This window comes from Bos mutus, chromosome 6, assembly GCF_027580195.1.
Source record: "Bos mutus isolate GX-2022 chromosome 6, NWIPB_WYAK_1.1, whole genome shotgun sequence".
NCBI classification, from domain to species: Eukaryota; Metazoa; Chordata; class Mammalia; order Artiodactyla; family Bovidae; genus Bos; species Bos mutus.
The window spans coordinates 29,486,812-29,507,775 of NC_091622.1; the positions used below are offsets into that span (position 1 = coordinate 29,486,812).

The following is a 20,964-nucleotide window of genomic DNA, read 5'->3' on the forward strand; positions in this document are numbered from 1 at the left end:
AGTCTTAAATGGAATTGTAAACATTCAGTATTGTATTAGATGTTTACCCAAATGGTTCGTATCATTTGAACACTTAAGAAAATTCTTAGTGTAGCAATAACTTTTATTTTTGCCTTTGTAAGAAGTCCACCACAGCACAATCTGTTGGAGACATTTTCATTTTTATCAGTCATCCAATTCCAAATGATCCAAAACACTTCACTAACTATTGATGATGCCTTCTGCACCACTGAACAGTAAAATAGTTATGATGTTGGGAGGAAATGATTTTGATCTAAATCAACAGGGCAGGCCCAGCTATTATGAAAGTGCCACAAATCTTTTGCATTAAAGAATGTTTTCACACTGGATTTGAGTCTTCAAAGAAAGCATTCACCAAAGTGTTGCATTTTACATTAATCCTACACAGCTGTCAGGGAGTGTATTATCATAATGATTGACTTCTGATGAAGCCGTAGCCTCAAATATTTCCTCCCATTGCCAAAAGGTGGGAGATCTCACAAGATACCAAGGCCATGCCAGAGTTCCCAAGGTCAGCCAAATGCAAATGAGCTGGAAAGTCAAATATTAACTCCATGAGAACACGTCTCTCCAAAACCCACCCCATCTGATTTACTGTAAGAAAGGGGAAAACATGTTTGTTATTTTCAGACATATAGCAATAACTTTTCCCCTTTTAAAACTGTTGTTTCCTCAATGAGAGATAAATATGTTTCTATAAAAAGACCTCCCCAAAGTCCATGAATTGTGAAAATAACTACTTTGTCATTATCATAAAACCAGAAATAAAAGATACCTCAGTTAAATTTTGGGAAATTAAGACAGAAGAAAGTAAATATGTTTATTTAGTGAAGCCCCTCTATAATTTCCAAAAATGAGCCAAATTCAAAGACCTAATTCATTTAAATATCTTTAAGAAATTTTATTAAACAATAATCAGATAATTTTTATTTTGTACTTGACTCTAAAATATTTAAGTCATTCAAATACAGCTGTTAAATTCTTACAATCATTTTCCCAGCTGCTTTGTATTTTTCACTTCCTAAAGTTTAGCTGGAACTGGGGACGGTGAGATGGGAAGAGGAAACACATCTGTAATGGCCATTTAATAAGCTATGCTCTGTGGCTAAATAATTATACATATAGTTATAAAGACTCTCATTCCTTTAAAATTAAATAATATCAAAATTTGGTTTACCTACAGTATCCAGTAAGCACAGAAACATTTTATATTACCTGAATTCAGAAACACATGGCACCAAACAGGGGACCACAAATATTATGCAGGAACAGAATAATGCAACACAGGGGCAAAACACGCTGAAGAAATTTTTTTTCTTTGCTGGAAGATTTTTGATCACAGTTTCAATTTCCGTGCTTGTGATGGGTCTGTTAAGATTTTCTATTTCTTCCTGGTCGAGTTTTGGAAAGTTGTACTTTTCTAAGAATTTGTCCATTTCTTCCACGTTGTCCATTTTACTGGCATATAATTGTTGATAGTAGTCTCTTATGATCCTTTGTATTTCTGTGTTGTCTGTTGTGATCTCTCCAGTTTCATTTCTAATTTTATTGATTTGATTTTTCTCCCTTTGTTTCTTGATGAGTCTGGCTAATGGTTTGTCAATTTTATTTATCCTTTCAAAGAACCAGCTTTTGGCTTTGTTGATTTTTGCTATGGTCTGTCTTGTTTCTTTTGCATTTATTTCTGCCCTAATTTTTAAGATTTCTTTCTTTCTACTAACCCTGGGGTTCTTCATTTCTTCCTTTTCTAGTTGCTTTAGGTGTGGAGTTAGGTTATTTATTTGACTTTTTTCTTGTTTCTTGAGGTGTGCCTGTATTGCTATGAACTTTCCCCTTAGGACTGCTTTTACAGTGTACCACAGGTTTGGGGTTGTTGTGTTTTCATTTTCATTTGTTTCTATGCAAATTTTGATTTCTTTTTTGATTTCTTCTGTGATTTGTTGGTTATTCAGCAGGGTGTTGTTCATCCTCCATATGTTGGAATTTTTAATAGTTTTTCTCCTGTAATTGAGGTCTAATCTTAATGCATTGTGGTCAGAAAAGATGCTTGGAATGATATCTATTTTTTTGAATTTACCAAGGCTAGATTTATGGCCCAGGATGTGATCTATCCTGGAGAAGGTTCCATGTGCACTTGAGAAAAAGGTGAAATTCATTGTTTTGGGATGAAATGTCCTATAGATATCAATTAGGTCTAACTGGTCTATTGTATCGTTTAAAGTTTGTGTTTCCTTGTTAACTTTCTGTTTAGTTGATCTATCCATAGGTGTGAGAGGGGTATTAAAGTCTCCCACTATTATTGTGTTATTGTTAATTTCTCCTTTCATACTTGTTAGCATTTATCTTACATATTGTGGTGCTCCCGTGTTGGGTGCATATATATTTATAATTGTTATATCTTCTTCTTGGATTGATCCTTTGATCATTATGTAGTGACCGTCTTGGTCTTTTTTCACAGCCTTTGTTTTAAAGCCTAGTTTATCTGATATGAATATTGCTACTCCTGCTTTCTTTTGGTCCCTATTTGCACGGAAAATCTTTTTCCAGCCCTTCACTTTCAGTCTGTATGTGTCCCCTGTTTTGAGGTGGGTCTCTTGTAGACAACATATGTAGGGGTCTTGTGTTTGTATCCATTCAGCCAGTCTTTGTCTTTTGGTTGGGGCATTCAACCCATTTACATTTAGGTAATTACTGATAAGTATGATCCCGTTGCCATTTACTTTATTGTTTTGGGTTCGAATTTATACACCGTTTTTGTGTTTCCTGTCTAGAGAATATCCTTTAGTATTTGTTGAAGAGCTGGTGTGGTGGTGCTGAATTCTCTCAGCTTTTGCTTGTCTGTAAAGCTTTTGATTTCTCCTTCATATTTGAATGAGATCCTTGCTGGGTACAATAATCTGGGCTGTAGGTTATTTTCTTTCATCACTTTAAGTATGTCTTGCCATCCCCTCCTGGCTTGAAGAGTTTCTATTGAAAGATCAGCTGTTATCCTTATGGGAATTCCCTTATGTGTTATTTGTTGTTTTTCCCTTGCTGCTTTTAATATTTGTTCTTTGTGTTTGATCTTTGTTAATTTGATTAATATATGTCTTGGGGTGTTTCACCTTGGGTTTATCCTGTTTGGGACTCTCTGGGTTTCTTGGACTTGAGTGATTATTTCCTTCCCCATTTTAGGGAAGTTTTCAACTATTATCTCCTCAAGTATTTTCTCATGGTCTTTCTTTTTGTCTTCTTCTTCTGGGACCCCTATGATTCGAATGTTGTAGCGTTTAATATTGTCCTGGAGGTCTCTGAGATTGTCCTCATTTCTTTTAATTCGTTTTTCTTTTTTCCTCTCTGATTCATTTATTTCTACCACTCTATCTTCTAATTCACTAATCCTATCTTCTACCTCTGTTATTCTACTATTTGTTGCTTCCAGAGTGTTTTTAATTTCATTTATTGCATTATTCATTATATATTGACCCTTTTTTATTTCTTCTAGGTCCTTGTTAAACCTTTCTTGCAACTTCTCAATCCTTGTCTCCAGGCTATTTATCTGTGATTCCATTTTGATTTCAAGATTTTGGATCAATTTCACTATCATTATTCGGAATTCTTTATCAGGTAGCTTCCCTCTCTCTTCCTCTTTTGTTTGGTTTGGTGGGCATTTATCCTGTTCCTTTATCTGCTGGGTATTCCTCTGTCTCTTCATCTTGTTTAAATTGCTGAGTTTGGGGTGTCCCTTCTGTATTCTGGCAGTTTGTGGAGTTCTCTTTATTGTGGCGTTTCCTCACTGTGTGTGGATTTGTACAGGTGGCTTGTCAAGGTTTCTTGGTTAGGGAAGCTTGTGTAGGTGTTCTGGTGGGTGGAGCTGTATTTCTTCTCTCTGGAGTGCAATGAAGTGTCCAGTAATGAGTTATGAGATGTCTATGGTTTTGGGGTGACTTTGGGCAGCCTGTATCTTGGAGCTCAGGGCTGAATTTGTTTGGTATGTCTTGCCCTGGAACTTGTTGGCCCTTGTGTGGTGCTTGGTTTCAGTGTAGGTATGGAGGTGTTTGATGAGCTCCTGTCGATTAATGTTCCCTGGAGTCAGGAGTTCCCTGGAGTCAGGGTTTGGACTTAAGCCTCCTGCTTCCAGTTATCGGTCTTATTTTTACAGTAGTTTCAAAACCTCTCCTTCTATACAGCACCATTGATAAAACATCTACGTTAAAGATGAAAAGTTTCTCCGCCGTGAGGGTCACCCAGAGAGGTTCACAGCGTTACGTGGAGAAGAGAAGAGGGAGGAGGGAGTTAGAGGTGACCCGGATGAGATGATGTGGAATCAATAGAGGAGAGAGTGGGCTAGCCAGTAATCACTTCCTTATGTGCACTCCACAACTGGACCGCTCAGAGATGTTCACGGAGTTATACAGAGAAGAGAAGAAGGAGGAAGGAGGCAGAGGTATCCAGGAGGATAAAAGGGGGGAATGAAAAGGAGGGAGACAGATCCAGCCAGTAATCAGTTCCGTAAGTGTTCTCCACCATCTGGAACACACAGAAATTCACAGAGTTGGGTAGAGAGGGGTTAGGGAGGAGACACAGGCGACCTGGTGGAGAAAAAGGAGAGTCCAAAGGGAGAGAGAGCAGTCAAGCCAGTAATCTCGCTCCCTAGTGAAAAATGGGTACTGAAGATTGGGTTCTTAAAGGTACAAAATTGGTAACAAATACATAAAAGCAAAAATTAAAAATCTAGAGTAGAGTTTGGAATTTCAAAAATACAATGTTAAAGAAAAGAAGAAGGAAAAGAAAGAGAGAAAAAAAAACAAACAAAAACAAAGTTGCAAAAATTATAAAGAAAATATAGATATAAAATTGATAAAAAATACCAAAAAGCAAAAGTTAAAAATCTAGAGTAGAGTTTGGAATTTCAAAAATACAATGTTAAAAAAAAAAGAAGAAGAAAAAGAAAGAGAGAAAACAAACAAAAACAAAGTTGTAAAAATTATAAAGAAAATATAGGTACAAAGTTGATAACAAATACCAAAAAGCATAAATTAAAAATCTAGAGTTGAGTTTGGAATTTCAGGTATACAATGTTATATAAAAGAAGAAGAGAAAGAAAAGAGAAAAAAAAGTCACAAAAATTCTAAAAAAAAAAAATATATATATATATATATAGGTACAAAATTGATAACAAATACCAAAAAGCTAAAATTAAAAATCTAGAGTACAGTTTGGAATTTCAAAAATACAATGTTAAAGAAAAGAAGATAAAAAAAAAAGAAACAAGATCAAAAAAATTATAAAAAATATATATATGAAGTTTGCTTTTAAAAAAATAGGTCTTTTTTTTTTTGCAAAGTAATAGTAGGTTATAAAAGTGAAAATTAAAGGAATAATAGAGGACTTAAAATTTTTTAAAAATTAAAAAAAAAATCAAAATTAAAAAAAAAATTTTTTTTGTGGTATCCACTAGCACTTTTTTTTTTTTTTTTAAACAGACTAAGCTTTTATTGGTTCTTTATGATTATGCTACCACCTTCCAGACGAATATGTATTGTGATTTAAACAAATTTAAAAAGGAATTAAAAAATGGAAAAGTAAGTATATGGTTTTCTTAATATCTGTTTAATAATTTAAAGTTCAGAATAAGAAACTTAATTTTTAGTCCCATGTAGTAAGCTTCAGGATTTCCCTGGTGGCTCAGATGGTAAAGATCTGCCTGTAATACAGGAGACCTGGATTAGATCCCTGGGTTGGGAAGATCCCCTAGAGAAAGGAATAGCTAGCTACTCCAGTATTCTGGCTTGAAGAATTTCAAGGACAGAGGAGCCTGGTGGGCTACAGTCCATGGGGTCACAAAGAGTCAGACACAACTGAGTAAGCTTCAATATACATGAAAAATATCCTGGTGAAGAACATAAATACTAAAAACTTGTATCTTTTATTACTTTATTTACTTTATTTTAGTCTTATTAAGCATTACCTGACACCTGTTCTTTACTTCTTTAGATACTCAAAATGTCTTACTCTCTGCTGAATCTACAGAGCTATACCTAAACGCTTTATTAACTGAATGTAGTTGAATAGATTTTAAAATAGTGTTATTGGGATGATTAACTTTATATGCCAACTTGACTGGATTGTGGGTACCAGATATCTGGTCAAACATTATCTGGTATTTCTGGGAGGGTGTTTGGGATGAATCTAACATCTGAGAGACTGCAGAAAGCAGATTGCCCTCCCTAATCGGCTGAAGGTCTGAACAGGACAAAAAGGTTGACTCTCCAAAAAAGAGGGAATGCCTCATATCTAATGTCTTCAAGCTGGGCCGTCACATTTTTCCTGCCTTCAGATTCCAACTGGAGTATCAGCTCTCTTCCTGGGTCTTAAACTCCTGATCTCTGTATCTCTGTCTGGACTCTAACTATACTACTGGCTCTCCTGAGTCTGCAGCTTGTCGACTGCCGAGCTACGGACTTGCCAGCCCCCATCAAAATGTGGACCAGTTCCTGACGAAAATATACACACACACATGCTTCCTATTCGTGGTATTTCTATGGAGAAACTTGATTCAGTTATTCTTGGTTTTCAAAGTTTCCTAAAATACCCAAGTTTCTTAAATAAATATAAAAAGTTCTTTTAATTAAATCTGAATTACCTTGGGCCCTTGAATTGTGGTTTCAACCTAATAAAAAGTTTAATTTCACTATCAGCAATATAGTTGAGATCTAATGTGTGTCCTCAGACTCAGTGAGTGACTCATTGTATGTCAGACTCACTGTATGTCTGACTCAGTGGACCTGAATCTGGGAAAACTCCAGGAGATAGTGAAGGACATGGAAGCCTGGCATGCTGCTGCAGTCCATGGGGTCACAAAAGAAGGACATGGCAACTCAACAACATGTCCTCAGAATCCATGCTCTACTGATGGCAATTCAGGCAGTGCAGCCACTAATGCCCCTCTGCCCAATGAAAGCTAAGACTATAAGATCATTCACATCTTAGTGAAATGTAAATTGTCCACATGAGATCAAACAGCAAGGATTAAATTCAAATAGCAAGACCAAGATTTCAACCAAAGCTAAGATGCACTCACCAACTACAAGATGATCACAGCACAGAGTGATTTGGGTTTTGTTTCTATAAATTTCCTTGGCAGTATCTTTCTCATCTCTATCCACTCTCGGCCCAGAGACTTGTGTATAGTAATCTCTTCCAACAGTGTTGCCCCTTGAGAAATCAAATTGTTAAATAAATGTCTAGGCTGAAGACCAGTTCAAGATGCTTTCCTCTCCTCTACTAAATAAGGTAATAAAAATCACCAGAGGTATGAAAGCTATTGGCAAAAATCTGAGCTTCAAAATAGGTGAAAAGCATATAAGTGGAGAACACAGTCACTGAAAACTTATATTACTCAATAGATACATATATACCAGAAATCTTACTCGAAACATTAAACATTTTTCATTACATGCATTCTGGATGTTTTACTAAAGAACGTACTCATTTCCGGTGACTAAAGGAAAAAAATGTACTTCAACGTGTTTTCAATAAAAGAAGATGGCTGTGAAAGTAAAACGGAGTGTTTGAGGCTAGCCAGGGCAAGGTAAAGGCTAACTTCTTTGTATTCTAGAGGTACTTAGACACTTCACTGAAGATAAATGCTGTTTTCATTCTTTCAAAGTGTACCAACAAAAATGAATCAGACAGTTCCCTTTTTTCTTTTCTCTTTTTCAAGGATTTCTTCTTTCAAACTTTTTTAAAACAAGAGCCACTTTCCCCTCTGGCAACAGTAGGCATTCCTATACTCCTATAGGAACATGCTGTAGTGCACGGTTTTCCCTTGCTTGATTTGCGTAAGGCCCATCTTAAGACACAATCCACTTATTAGACACAAGTATCCTCTTCTGAGCTCTAGTCCTTTTATAGTCAACTGACTATGAAACTAACATTTCATGCTAAGAGGTCTTGCTGATATACCAAACTCAACGTATTTAAATCTGAAGTTCTTCCTCCTTCCTGAAGCCTCTCCAGCCTATCCTTGTTCTTTCTAAACCTAAACTGTCTTCAGTTTCTTTCTGATAAGCATACCCATCATCCTCACAGCTGCCAAAGAAAAACCCAAGAATCTTCCTGGATGTCTCCCTCTCTATATCCATTATATCCAATCCATTAGCAATACAATCATTTCAATCTTCTAAATTTTTCTGGAATCCTTCCTTAACTCTCTACTGATATTGTTAAAAGATTCCAAATGTAGCCCTCACCATTTCTTACCTGGTGGTCTACAATAGGCTCCCAATCTCTAGCCCTACCTTCCTCTAACCATCTTATACTATAACCAGAACTACATTTTCTAAAATACACATTCATTTATTTGCTTAACTAAACAGTTATTTGGAAACACCTACCAGGTAACAGGTTCTGCCCAAGGATGTAATAATGAACAGAAAAAGACACAATTCCCTGCCCTGACAAAGCTGACAGTTACTGGAGAAAAGAGAAGAGAAGTCAAGTCAAGATGAAAGCACATTATGTTATGTGCAATGTGGAGAAATAAAGCAGAGAAAGGAGATAGAAGATGTAGGGCGTGGTTATTTTAAAGAGGACAGTCAGAATCTCCTCTCTGAGGCAGTCATTTCTGGGAAGGGAAAGGCGGTGAGAGTGAGCTATGAAGTGGGAGTGTTCCAGACAGAAGAAAGCAAGAGCCCTGAGGTGGAAGTGTACCTGGGGTCACTGAAGAGCATGAGGCACAGGTTTGTCCAGAAAGAGGCACAGTAGTAGGAGGGGAGGTCATAGAAGAAAAAGAGATGGATCTGAGAGGGCCTTGTGGGAACTTTTTCCTCTGGTTGCTGTGCTAAAGATGGACTATAGGGACAAAAATCAAAGCAGAGAGCACTTAGATGACTGCAGGCACCAACAGTGAAGCAGTGAGTGCATGATTCAGACGGGTGCTGACTGTGGTTTGAACACGGATGGCAGTGGCAGGGGTGATGAGAAGCGGTCAAATTCAAGATGTGTTTTGAAGGCATTATTATTACTTTAATTTCCAAGAAAGTAGAGCCTAAGACAACTGCTTGCCAACAGGCAGTTTACCGGCAATGTCATCCAGGAATCAGCCAGGGCTGTGAAACAGGAAAGAAAAAACATAGGCAATCTGAGGATGAGTTAACTAGCTCACCTCGCCAGAGGTACCATGACATGAATCTCAGTATCTCCATTCTGGCTCGGCTCCTACCATACCCCACTGGTCGTGTATGGCCCTTCCTTTCAAGCTGTGTGTCAGCACACATTGCTTCCTCGTGTTGCATTAAAGAAGCCCCAAGGCAGGGGACCAAGAGGTTAAGAGAGTGTCCAATTTCATCTTCATAAAACAGGGCAATGCCTTCACAAGAGGTGGCTCAGTGGGTAAAGAATCCGCCTGCAATGCAGGAGACGGGGGTTCAATCCCTGGGTCAGAAAGATCCCCTGGAGGAGAGCATGACAATCCACTCCAGTATTCTTGCCTGGAGAATCCCATGGAGAGAGGACCTTGGCAGGCTACAGTCCACAGGGTCGCAAAGAGTCGGACACGACTGAAGCAACTGAGCACACACACACCCATGACAGCAGGAAGGGGTAGTCTCAAGAGGATTCTGAAGTGGAGTACATGGAGCCCTAAAAAATAGTCTTGGAATAATTCTCTAATGGACTATATGCACTACGTGAGACATAAAGAAGAGATAAGGATAATGCCAAGGTTTGCTCCTAATTAACTGCAGGCAGGAAACTGCCATTAACCAAAAGACAGTGGGAAATACGATTATGTATGTTACTTCCTTCTAAAAGGTAGTCATGGATCTCTGCATCTCCGGTTCACACACACCTTCATCTCTTCAGCCCTGCTTACAATCTCAAATTAGCCACTCACTACCCCTCACCTCTAACTCTGCAGTTATACTAAATAAACTCAATCCTCTGGCCACACCGTGCTCTCTCGGGGCTCTCTGGAATTTTGCTCAGGTTGGTCCCTCTGGCTATCTGTTTTGCTCAAATAACTCCTTATCAGCCTTTAATTGGAAACTCAGTAGATATCTCCTTTTAAGTTAGATACACACCCACCCATTCCCAAAGTAGTCTTTGTATGTGCCTGCCTCCCCTCCAGGATGTAATCATGGAATATTTTTCTTGAACCCAAAGGGCATATTACAACACTGGAAGATATTAGGTATGCAATTAAAGTATGTTAAATTAAGGAATAAGTGGTTTCTCCGAGTCATTCTATGTTTATTTTTAAAACAGTATCTGTGCCCCAAACCAACTTCTCATATGAACTATTTAAATATTTTAACGTGTCACCTCATCCTGAGACACTGAAGCTTATGTCCAAAGTCACATAATATTCAGTAGCTGGGAAACAATTAAAATTCAATTATTTTGAATCCCATCAGAAAAGACTCCTGCTTTCTCCCAAATAGTTAACTCTGAGCCAAGATCTGAGTATAATATGTGTTAGGATATTTATAGAATTAGATCATTAAAGATTAAAAATGCTTACTGCATTTTTTTTTAATTGAAGTATAGTAGATTTACAATGTTTCAGATGTACAACAAAGTGTGTATGTGTGTATACATACACACACACACTTTTTTCAGATTCATTTCCACTTTAGGTTATTATAACATACTGAATACACTTCTCTATATTCAATAGAGATACTGTGCTATCCAGTAGGTCTGCAATGTTTATATATTAGTAGTGTGTATCTGTTAATCCCAAACTCCTAATTTGTCCCTCCTCTCCTGCTTCCTCCTTCCCATCTTATTGGATCTTAATACCAGCATTCCAGTTAACATAAAAATAAGACCATCTGGAAGTAAAATAAATCATTGTACTGAATCTTAAATCTTAAAGACTCGTAAAGAGAGGGTTGATAAAAATCAGATCTTTACAGTCAGCCCCATGCCAGACTTCTGGAAAGAAGATCTTTTTCGCCACGTTGTCTACAAGTTACAGGACTAAACGACATATTTGGTTATGCTGTTCAGGTAGCACATGTGTGCTCAGCTCAGTCATGTCCAACTCTTGGCAACCCCATGGATTGAGGTCCACCAGGCTCCTCTGTCCATGGAATTTTTCCCGGCAAGAATACTGGCTACTGCTGCTAAGTCACTTCAGTCGTGTCCGACTCTGTGCGACCCCATAGACGGCAGCCCACTAGGCTCCCCTGTCCCTGGGATTCTCCAGCAAGAACACTGGAGTGGGTTGCCATTTCCTTCTCCAAGGCATGAAAGTGAAAAGTGAAAGTGAAATTGCTCAGTCGTGTCCAACTCTTAGCGACCCAATGAACTGCAGCCCACCAGGCTCCTCCATCCATGTGATTTTCCAGGCAAGAGTACTGGGGTAGGGTGCCACTGCCTTCTTTCTCCAGGGGATCTTCCCAACCCAGGGATAGAACCTGCGTCTCCTGCATTGGCAGGCAGATTGTTTACCACTGAGCCACACCAGAAGCCATGTTCATGGAGGGCAGAGCCCAGTCAACTTCTCATAGAGGCTTCCTGACTTCAATCCATTTTAGTTCTGATGGAAAATGTGAGCACATTATTTTTAAATTCAATATAGGTTTCTGTTGGGTAAATTTTCTGGCTGACTAGATTTTCTGAACCTAGTCCTTTTCACTTGGAACAAATGTGCAATTCCCGAAGATGCCAACACATCATGTGTTACTGATGCATAACAAGATTAAGAGGAAAAATGAAAACATTTAAAAGGCAAAACATACTTGGGAAAAAATTACACAGTAAAGTGACCTGGGAAACGCCCTCAGACATTTTCTAAAATTATTTGGAGAATATCTTTAGAATTTAAGAGGACACCTAGGTCCTATTAAAACTGCAAAGTGCTTTCAGTGTAGGGAACAAAACAGCATACAAAAGAAAGCATCATTTTATAATTTATAGAGAATAAAAATCATTCAAGTTTGAAACTTCCAAAGTTCTATTAAGTCCTTAAACAACTCATATTTAATTATAAAATACTACAAAATAATAGACACTTCTGAAACATATGCAATCAATCACATAGCTAGATGTGGTAGCATTTTTAATTTTTTCTAAACTGAAATTCCTTTATTAGAAAAAGAAGGCAGAAGACTCCATTATCTAACTAAAACACCAATCATACCATAACTCAGCTCACGAACCCTCCATGAATTTCCATTGCCTGTGGGATAAAGTTCAAGTTTACTCACAAAGCCACATAATTTTAGTTCAAAGTTCTCAAACTTTAACCACACATCTGTATCAACCGGACGGCTTGTTAAAAACAAAGTTTTCTGGATACATTCCCTGGAGATTTTGATTCAGTAGATCTGGGTTGGGACACGAGAATTTATATTTCCAACAGGTCCCCATGTTACACTGATGCAGGGACCACAATTTGAAAACCACTCGCTGTCTAGTCACAATCTAGCTTTCATGTGTCATCCGTTTCCCTACACAGACTTCTGGCTCTGCACATTTTTTCATCCTTTGACTCTAAGTAAACTATTCCAATCACGCTTATATTTATAGGTTCTAGAATTCAACAAAAGAACTCTTGCTTAAGCTGTACTCTATAGAGCAAACATATTTCAACAGTATTTGAATGCTGTCACAACCACATGCCAGCTTATCCTGAATCAGCTTTAGCATCACTTGTTGTTAATACTCTGATGTACAAACCTCAAGGCCCTGGGGTCATTTTCCCATCCTAATGATGGCCATGGCCCTGAGTGGGAGAAGTATGAAACAATATTCTGGGGGAAAAATGTTTTTGTTATGACTATGAGTTACTGCTATCTGAGAAGGGCTTGTCAGTGTGGGCAGTTTTCCAGCTACTCTACAGGAAAGGCGTTTCTGCTACAGAAACAAGGAGAAAAGCTTGGAAAGAGGCTTCCTAGCCTATAGGCATGCTCTCTGTCCCTAGGACGATCTATTAATCTCTGTAGAGACAGTTAATGATAAAGATTCATAGGCAAATTAACAGATCCCCATAAGGCCCACATACAGAATTATGAAGACCAATTGTCCCCAAAAGCAATAACTGAACAAGCAGAGTTGCAGGTGGGCTACTCTGCTAAGTTTTAACAAAGGAAAAATGATATGATCTTAACCAGAACTAATGGTAACTCTTAATCACAAGTAATTTTTCTCATAAACCAACTAAATAAAATAACAAAGCCTCCTCACTAAAATTCTGATTTCACAAGTAAAATACTATTATAATTGATATCAGAAAAAGAAAATAACAGTCAACACAGGAACCTGAATTTAGTGTTTTCCTTGTAGAGAACATTTTCTGGAACCCAAGTCTTGAATACTAGAGTAAGTGGTCATGACCTTTTCCAGGAAATCTTCCCAACCCTGGAATGAAACCCACATCTCTTATGTCTTCTGCATTAGCAACCAGATTCTTTACCACTAGCACCAGCTACAAAGCTCCTTTAATTTTTAGAGGAAAGAAAAACCCATAGTGCTTTCTAGCTGAAAGGAAGGTAAGGGTGTGGCTATGTACTCAATTTTGTTATGGGTTATCTCTTTTATTACATAAAATTCTACAAATACACTAAAAAAGAGAATATTGGGTTCAGTCTTCAGGGAATTTTTTTATCATAAAGGAATAAATTATAGAATAAAGTCGATTGAGGACCAACCCCTTCTCCCACCATATTCACCACTATCATAAATTGGCTTTTTATCTACTACTAGAATATTTCATAGTAGTAGATAAATAGCCTACTTCACTGGAAGGACTGATGCTGAAGCGCCAGTATTCTGGTCATCTCATGCGAAGAGACGACTCATTGGAAAAGTCCCTGATGCTGAGAAAGATTGAGGGCAGAAGGAGAAGAGGGCGTCAGAGAATAAGAGGGCATCACTGATACAATGGACATGAACTTGGGCAAACTCCGGGAGATGGTAAGGGACAGGGAGGCCTGGCACGCTGCAGTCCATGGGGTCGAAAGAGCTGGACACAACTGGGTGAATGAACAACAACAACAATGAGTATTTTCGGAGCTTTATAGAAACAATTCACATGCCGTAAGACTGACCTATTTAACATGTTCAATTCAATCCTTTTTAGCACAGAGTTTTGCAATTATATCACCACGCAATTTTAGAACATCTTCATAACACCCTCAAACAAGTCCCATAGCCATTAACAGTCACTCCCTATTCTTGCCCCTGACTCCCCATCCCAGGCAACTTAAGGCTACTAACCTCTCTTACATCAGTGTATAGTTTTAAATTCTAGACTTTTCATATAAATGCAATATGACAATATGTGTTCTTAGAATCTGGCTTCTTTCACATAGCATGATGTTTTCAAAGTTTATTCAAGTTATAGCATAATTTTTATTGCCAAAGAATATTTTACTATATAGATACACAACATTTTGTTTATCCATTCATCAGCTGCTGGACATACGAGTTTTCCACTTACTGGCTATTATGAATAACACTGCTGTGAACATGTACAAATTCTGTGGGGACATTAGGTTCTCACTTCTCTTGGATAGATACTCAGGAGTGAAACATCTGGAGCATATGGTAACTGAATGTTTAACACTGTGAGGAACTGACAGACTGTTTTTTCAAAAGCGGTTACACCATTTTCTATTCCCAGAAGTAGTGTATGAGGATTCCAATTTCTCCACATCTCTGCCAACACTGGCTATTATCTTTTTGATTATAGCCACTCTAGTGGGTGGACAAGTATCTCGTGGTTTTGATTTGAATGCCACTGACAGCTAAAGATGGGTACAATAAAGGACAGAAACAGTATGGACGTAACAGAAGCAGAAAATATTAAGAAGAACACACAGAACTGTTTAAAAAAATATTAATGACCCAGATAACTACGATGGCGTGATCACTCACCTACAGCCAGACATCCTGGAATACGAAGTCAAGTGAGCCTTACTACGAACAAAACTAGAGGAGGTGAGAGAATTCCAGTTGAACTATCTCAAATCCTAAAAGATGATGCTGTGAAAGTGCTATACTCAATATGCCAGCAAATTTGGAAAACTTAGGACTGGACACAGGAATGGAAAAGGTCAGTTTTCATTCCAATCCCAAAGAAAGGCAACGCCACAGAATGTTCAAACTACCACACCATTGCACTCACCTCACACGCTAGCAAAGTAATACTCCAAGCCAGGCTTCAACAGTACATGAACCATGAACTTCCAGATGTTCAACCTGGATTTAGAAAAAGCAGAAAAACCAGAGATCAAATTGCCAATATCTGCTGGATCATAGAAAATGCAAGAGAGTTCCAGAAAAACATCTGCTTTATTGACTATGCCAAAGCCTTTGACTGTGTGGATCACAACAAACTGGAGAAAATTCTTCAAGAGATGGGAATACCAGACCACCTGACCTGCCTCTTGAGAAATCTGTATGCAGGTCAGGAAGCAACAGTTAGAACTGGATATGGAACAATGGACTGGTTCAAAACTAGGAAAGGAGTTCGTCAAGGCTGTATATTGCCACACTGCTTATTTAACTTATACGTAGAGTACATCATGAGACACGCCGGACTGGATGAAGCACAAGCTGAAATCAAGACTGCCAGGAGAAATATCAATAAACTCAGATATGCAGATGATACCACCCTTATGGCAGAAAGTGAAGAAGAACTAAAGAGCCCCTTGATGAAGGTGAAAGAGGAGAGTGATAAAGCTGGCTTAAAACTCAACATTCAAAAAACAAAGATCATGGCATCTGGTCCCATCACTTCATGGCAAATAGATGGGGAAACAGTGGAAACAGTGGCTGAGTTTATTTTGGGGGGCTCCAAAATCACTGCAGGTGGTTACTGCAGCCATGAAATTAAAAGGTGCTTGGTCCTTGTAAGAAAAGCTATGACCAACCTAGACAGCATATTAAAAAGCAGAGACATTACTTTGCCAATACCGGTCTGTCTAGTCAAAGCCATGGTTTTTCCAGTAGTCATGTATGGATGTGAGAGTTGGAGTACAAAGAAAGCTAAGTGCTAAAGAATTGATGCTTTTGAACTGTGGTGTTGGAGAAGACTCTTGAGAGTCCATTGGACTGCAAGGAGATCAAGCCAGTCAATCCTAAAGGAAATCAGTTCTGAATATTCATTGAAAGGACTGATGCTGAACCTGAAGCTCCAATATTTTGGCCACCTGATAGGAAGAGCTAAGTCACTGTAAAAGACCCTGATGCTGGTAAAGACTGAAGGCAGGAGGAGAAGGGGCCACAGAGGTGGATGGCATCACCAACTCGATGGACATGAATTTGATCAAGCTCCAGGAGTTGGTGGTGGACAGGGAAGCCTGGCGTGCTGCAGTGCATGGGGTCACAAAGCGTCAGACATGACTGAGTGACTGAACTGAACTGATAGCTAATGACACTGAGCATCTTTTCATATGATCATTGGCCATCTCTACATATTCTTTAGAGAAATTTCTGTCAAAATCCTTTCCCATTTTAAAAAAGAATTACCTTTTATTATTGGTTTTAAGAGTTCTTTATATAATCTGGAATGGAGTCCAACACTGGATATATGATTTGCAAGTGTTTTCTCCATTCTGTGGGCTCTTCTCTCACTTTCTTGATGATGTATTTTTCTTTGATGATCCTTTGTATTATACATTATTTTATTGCTGCTTGTGCTTTTGACAGCATATCTCAATTGCTTTATCTTATGAATATTTCTATATAAATATGATCCAGACCTAAAAATCATATATTACTTTTGAAAATGGTTGAGAACAACTTAGATTCCAATTAGCAGTGCTTGAAAGTTCCCATTTCTCCATATGCCTGCCAAGGCTTGATAACCTCAGATTATTTTGCCTATTCCTTAATTTTAACTTGGTAGCTCATATTATTTTAACTTTACTTATTTAGTTTCTTTTCCTGTACTTCCATCTACTCTGTCAATGGCCTGTTCATGTCTTCTGACCCTTTTTTGGTATTTTTCTCATTTAGGAAGACATTCTTTATATATAATTGATATTAAATTTTTCTCAGTTACATGTCTTGTAACATGTTTTCCAAGTATGTAAGCCATCCTTTGGCTTGTTATTTGCTTTGTTGAACTACCAATAATTAAACTGCTTAGAAATTCTAAAATAATATCTTTATGTTCTGTGATCTTTGCATTTTTTTAACTTTAAGCTATACAAATGTTGATGGAAATGGCAACCCACTCCAGTATTCTTGCCTAGAGAATCCCATGGACGGAGAAGCCTGGTGGGCTACAGTCCACGGGGTCGCAAAGAGTTGGACATGACTGAGCGTCTTCACATACAAATGTTCTTCTCTAAGAGACAATGTATTATATAGCTACCAATGGAATGGACACAAGAACCAATCTGTCTTGATTTGAATCTATATTCTACCATGTATCACTGTGTAATCTGAAACAAATTTACTTGTCTGAAGCTGTTTCTTCATTTATAAGATAGGGGGATAAGAGCACCTATCTCATGTTGTGTGCATTTAAATGATGAAGTGTTTATAACAATACATGGAACATGAGCTATTATTTTCTTCTAAACATTTTCACTTTTTGAATTTCACCTTTAGCTTTACGACATATTTGGAGACGATTATTTTTCTCCTGTTTCATGAATTTTATACATGGTATGAAGTGAGGTTTTCAAACAAGTCTACCTTTCCCCACTGATCTCTAATGTCCCCTCTGATATATTATTTCCTTATATATATGATTCTGTATCATGTCCCACAAATCTATGGCTACCCTGGGCCATAACCACACTATTTTAATTACTATAGCTATTAAACTATAAAATCATAGTAAGTTTTTATATCTAGAAGAGCAAATATACCTAACTTGCTCAGTGCTTACTATCTACAAACACAGGCATTTACAAGTGAATGGATTACAATGCAGATATTTGTATCCTTGGATTTGTGAATTATAAAATCACAAGTAAAATATTGTCTGTTAGCTTAGTACCTAACAGAACTATAAGTATACACTTTTCTTTTTAAGCCCTAGACCATTTTGATTATTTTGTAAATAAAGTATTGATTTATTGAAAGCCAAGGGGATAATAAACAAAGAATCTAGACAAAGAAGTAAAACATTACAGAACTTTTTCATGGGGTGTATAATTATGCTCACACACCAAGTACAAATAGGTGATAAGAAATCTTCAGCACAAATTCAAAAATTCCTTAAAAAGAAATTAAAAAATGAAAACAAAGCCCCAGAACAAAAGACCAAGTATTCAGTTTGCAAAATCACAGTGTGGATTCACAGTGACTGAGGAAGAGGTAGAAGAGATTAGTATAAACACCACAGCAATTTTATCTGGTAAAGACAGTTCATCGATTATACTAAAACATTCTACAGCTACTGCTCCTGACCATAAAACTCAATGTGTAAACCTAAAGGATCCATGTATAAGTGATACCCTGCAATAGGAAGGAACAATGACCTTGTAATTTTAGCATTAAGAAATAAATCTGGAGAGATGAGAGCATTCACTTTTGTGTAAAGCTGCATATCATATTACTTATTTGCAGTCAGAGCTACTCAGGATACTTCACAAGTAATCTCTTTAGAATAACATTTGCAGAAAATCTTAGGAAGAGGAAAAAGGGAAGGATGCTCCATTCTTCACAGCAAGATAGGTTTTTTTTTCCTTAGAAAATAACTCAATTGTGTTGCTAATTTTGCCTTCCCACCTCCGATGGCGAAGTACTATGGCTAAGAACAAACTGAACATAAGTTGCATTTCTGTAAGCACTAAATTGTTGTGTTGTTTAGTTGCTAAGTCATATCTGACCCTTTTGCAACCCCATGGACTGTAGCCCTCTAGGCTCCTCTGTCCATGGGATTTCTCAGGCAAGAATACTGGAATTAGTTGTTGTTTCCTCCTCCAGGGGATCTTCCTGACCCAGGGATCAAACCCGTGACTCCTATATTGCAGGAGGATTCTTTACCACTGAGCCACCAGGGAAATATAAGCACTAAATTATGACAGTCTAAATGTGGCTGAATATATGGTACTTTTTACAAAATATTACATATTATAGTAAGTGGGAAAATCTAAGCAGAAGTTATCATCTCTGAGCTTTATTCTTACCCTGGAATATTCATTTATGGTACTTGTGGTGTGTGTTTCTATGTGTCTCTTAAATAAAATTGTTCATGTGGCAAAGACTTTGACTTCCAAAGATTCAGCCTAAATACAAATCATAAAGTCCAATTTAAATGTAATTCCTCAAAGAACAAGAACAAAACCTCTGCAACTCCAAATTCTGGTTCAGCCACTAGAAGTAACAGTGAGATTTGGGTAAGTTGCCTAACAACTGTGTGCCCATGCTTCCTCCCTTGTGAAAATGAGAGAACACAAGTAGATCGTTAAAATTAACTAGGTCTTTTCAAACAGCAATGTAGGAGCCCGTAGCATTTGTTTTTACTGGGCTTACTTGAGGTTGTGTAGATGTTTGTTTATATAATGGCACTTTATTCTCTGTTGAAGAAAACCTTCAGCTCCATCATCCCACACACGAACTACTTCCGCTCTTACTTGAAAGGAAATTCCTTTTCAAGGTTCACAGTACATTAGAGACAGCTGCATTGCTGAGCTTCCTCCAAAAACTGTAAAAAGCTGCAGATGTAGCCCATGCATGACATGGATCATGAAAACGAGACATTCTCAAACACTCAGACTGCCCCTTCTCTTACCCTTTTTTCATGCTGTATTTTCCGGGGTGCTGGCTGCTTACATTAAGCACTATGTGTATGTTTATTGTAAATCAGGTCCCTGAGGGGATGCAGGAACTTTCTAAAGTGACTATCCTGAGTGCTAACTTCCAAAGGAAGATAAGGTGAAAAGTACATTTCCATTTAATGACATTTCAACAACAGTCACTACCCTATTCACTTCTAAAGAGGCAATCCTCACTTCAAACCACACATTCCCTGGGTGTGTTTCCATACTGCCCTGGAACTCATAAGTGTTTGTCTGGAAAACTCAATTCTGGACTCAGAACCAATAAAACAAAAATACAACACTAGGTAAGAATTCTGGCATAGAACTTTTCCAGCAGAAGCAAGGAAGAGAGTTATGACTTGGTTTATTTCAGAACAGTCACCAAAACCGCCTACATTGCTACAAAGACAAACTATTTGCATTAGGAATAACATGTTGAATATAATTAGAGGGGGGTACAGGGCTCAGGGAACCATGACATATTTTATTTTCTTGGGCTCCAAAATCACTGTGGACGGTGATGGCAACCATGAAATTGAAAGACGCTTAGTCGTTGGAAGGAAAGGTATGATCAACCTAGAGAGTGTATTAAAAAGCAGAGACATCACTTTGCTGACAAAGGTCCATCTAGTCAAAGCTATAGTTTTTCCAGTAGCCATGTATCGATGTAAGGGTTGGACCATAAAGATGGCTGAGTGCTGAAAAATTGATGCTTTCGAACTGTGGTGCTGGACAAGGCTCTTGAGAGTCCCTTGGACTGCAAGGAGATCCAACCAGTCAATCCTAAAGGAAATCAACCCTGAATATTCATTGCAAGGACTGATGCTGGAGCACCAATACTTTGGTCACCTGATGCAAAGAGCCAACTCTTTGGAAAAGACCCTGACACTGGGAAAGATTGAGGTCAGGAGAAGGAAGAAACAGTGGATGACATGGTTAGATAGCATCACCAACTCAATGGATATGAGTTTGAGCAAACTCCAGAATATAGTGAAAAAAAAAAAAAAAAAGAATATAGTGAAGGACCGGGAAGCCTGGAGTGCTGCAGTCCATGGGATCGCAAAGAGTTGGACAGGACTTAGCAACTCAACAACAACAGGGCTCAGAAGCGTCTCAACAACAATAAGGAGCTTTCTGAAGGTGGTTCACAGAGCCAAACTCTGAAAAGATTTCCAAGAGCCAACCAGATGTCCTATGACAATCTGGAGAGAGAAATGACTTAATTAAT

At 38.0% G+C, this 20,964-nt stretch overlaps 1 protein-coding gene across 18 annotated transcripts in view; it reads right to left on the reverse strand.

The window, feature by feature from the left end:
• Positions 1–20,964, reverse strand: part of BMPR1B (bone morphogenetic protein receptor type 1B) — a 449,200-nt gene that overhangs the window by 82,217 nt on the left and 346,019 nt on the right. For 10 of the 18 annotated variants that reach the window (XM_070372134.1, XM_070372135.1, XM_070372131.1 and 7 more), the window contains one exon: positions 15,140–15,213. The exons of the other annotated variants lie outside the window; for them this stretch is intronic. The gene's annotated coding sequence lies outside the window, so the exon portion shown is untranslated. The remainder of the gene's footprint in view (positions 1–15,139; positions 15,214–20,964) is intronic. 18 annotated transcript variants of the gene reach the window in all.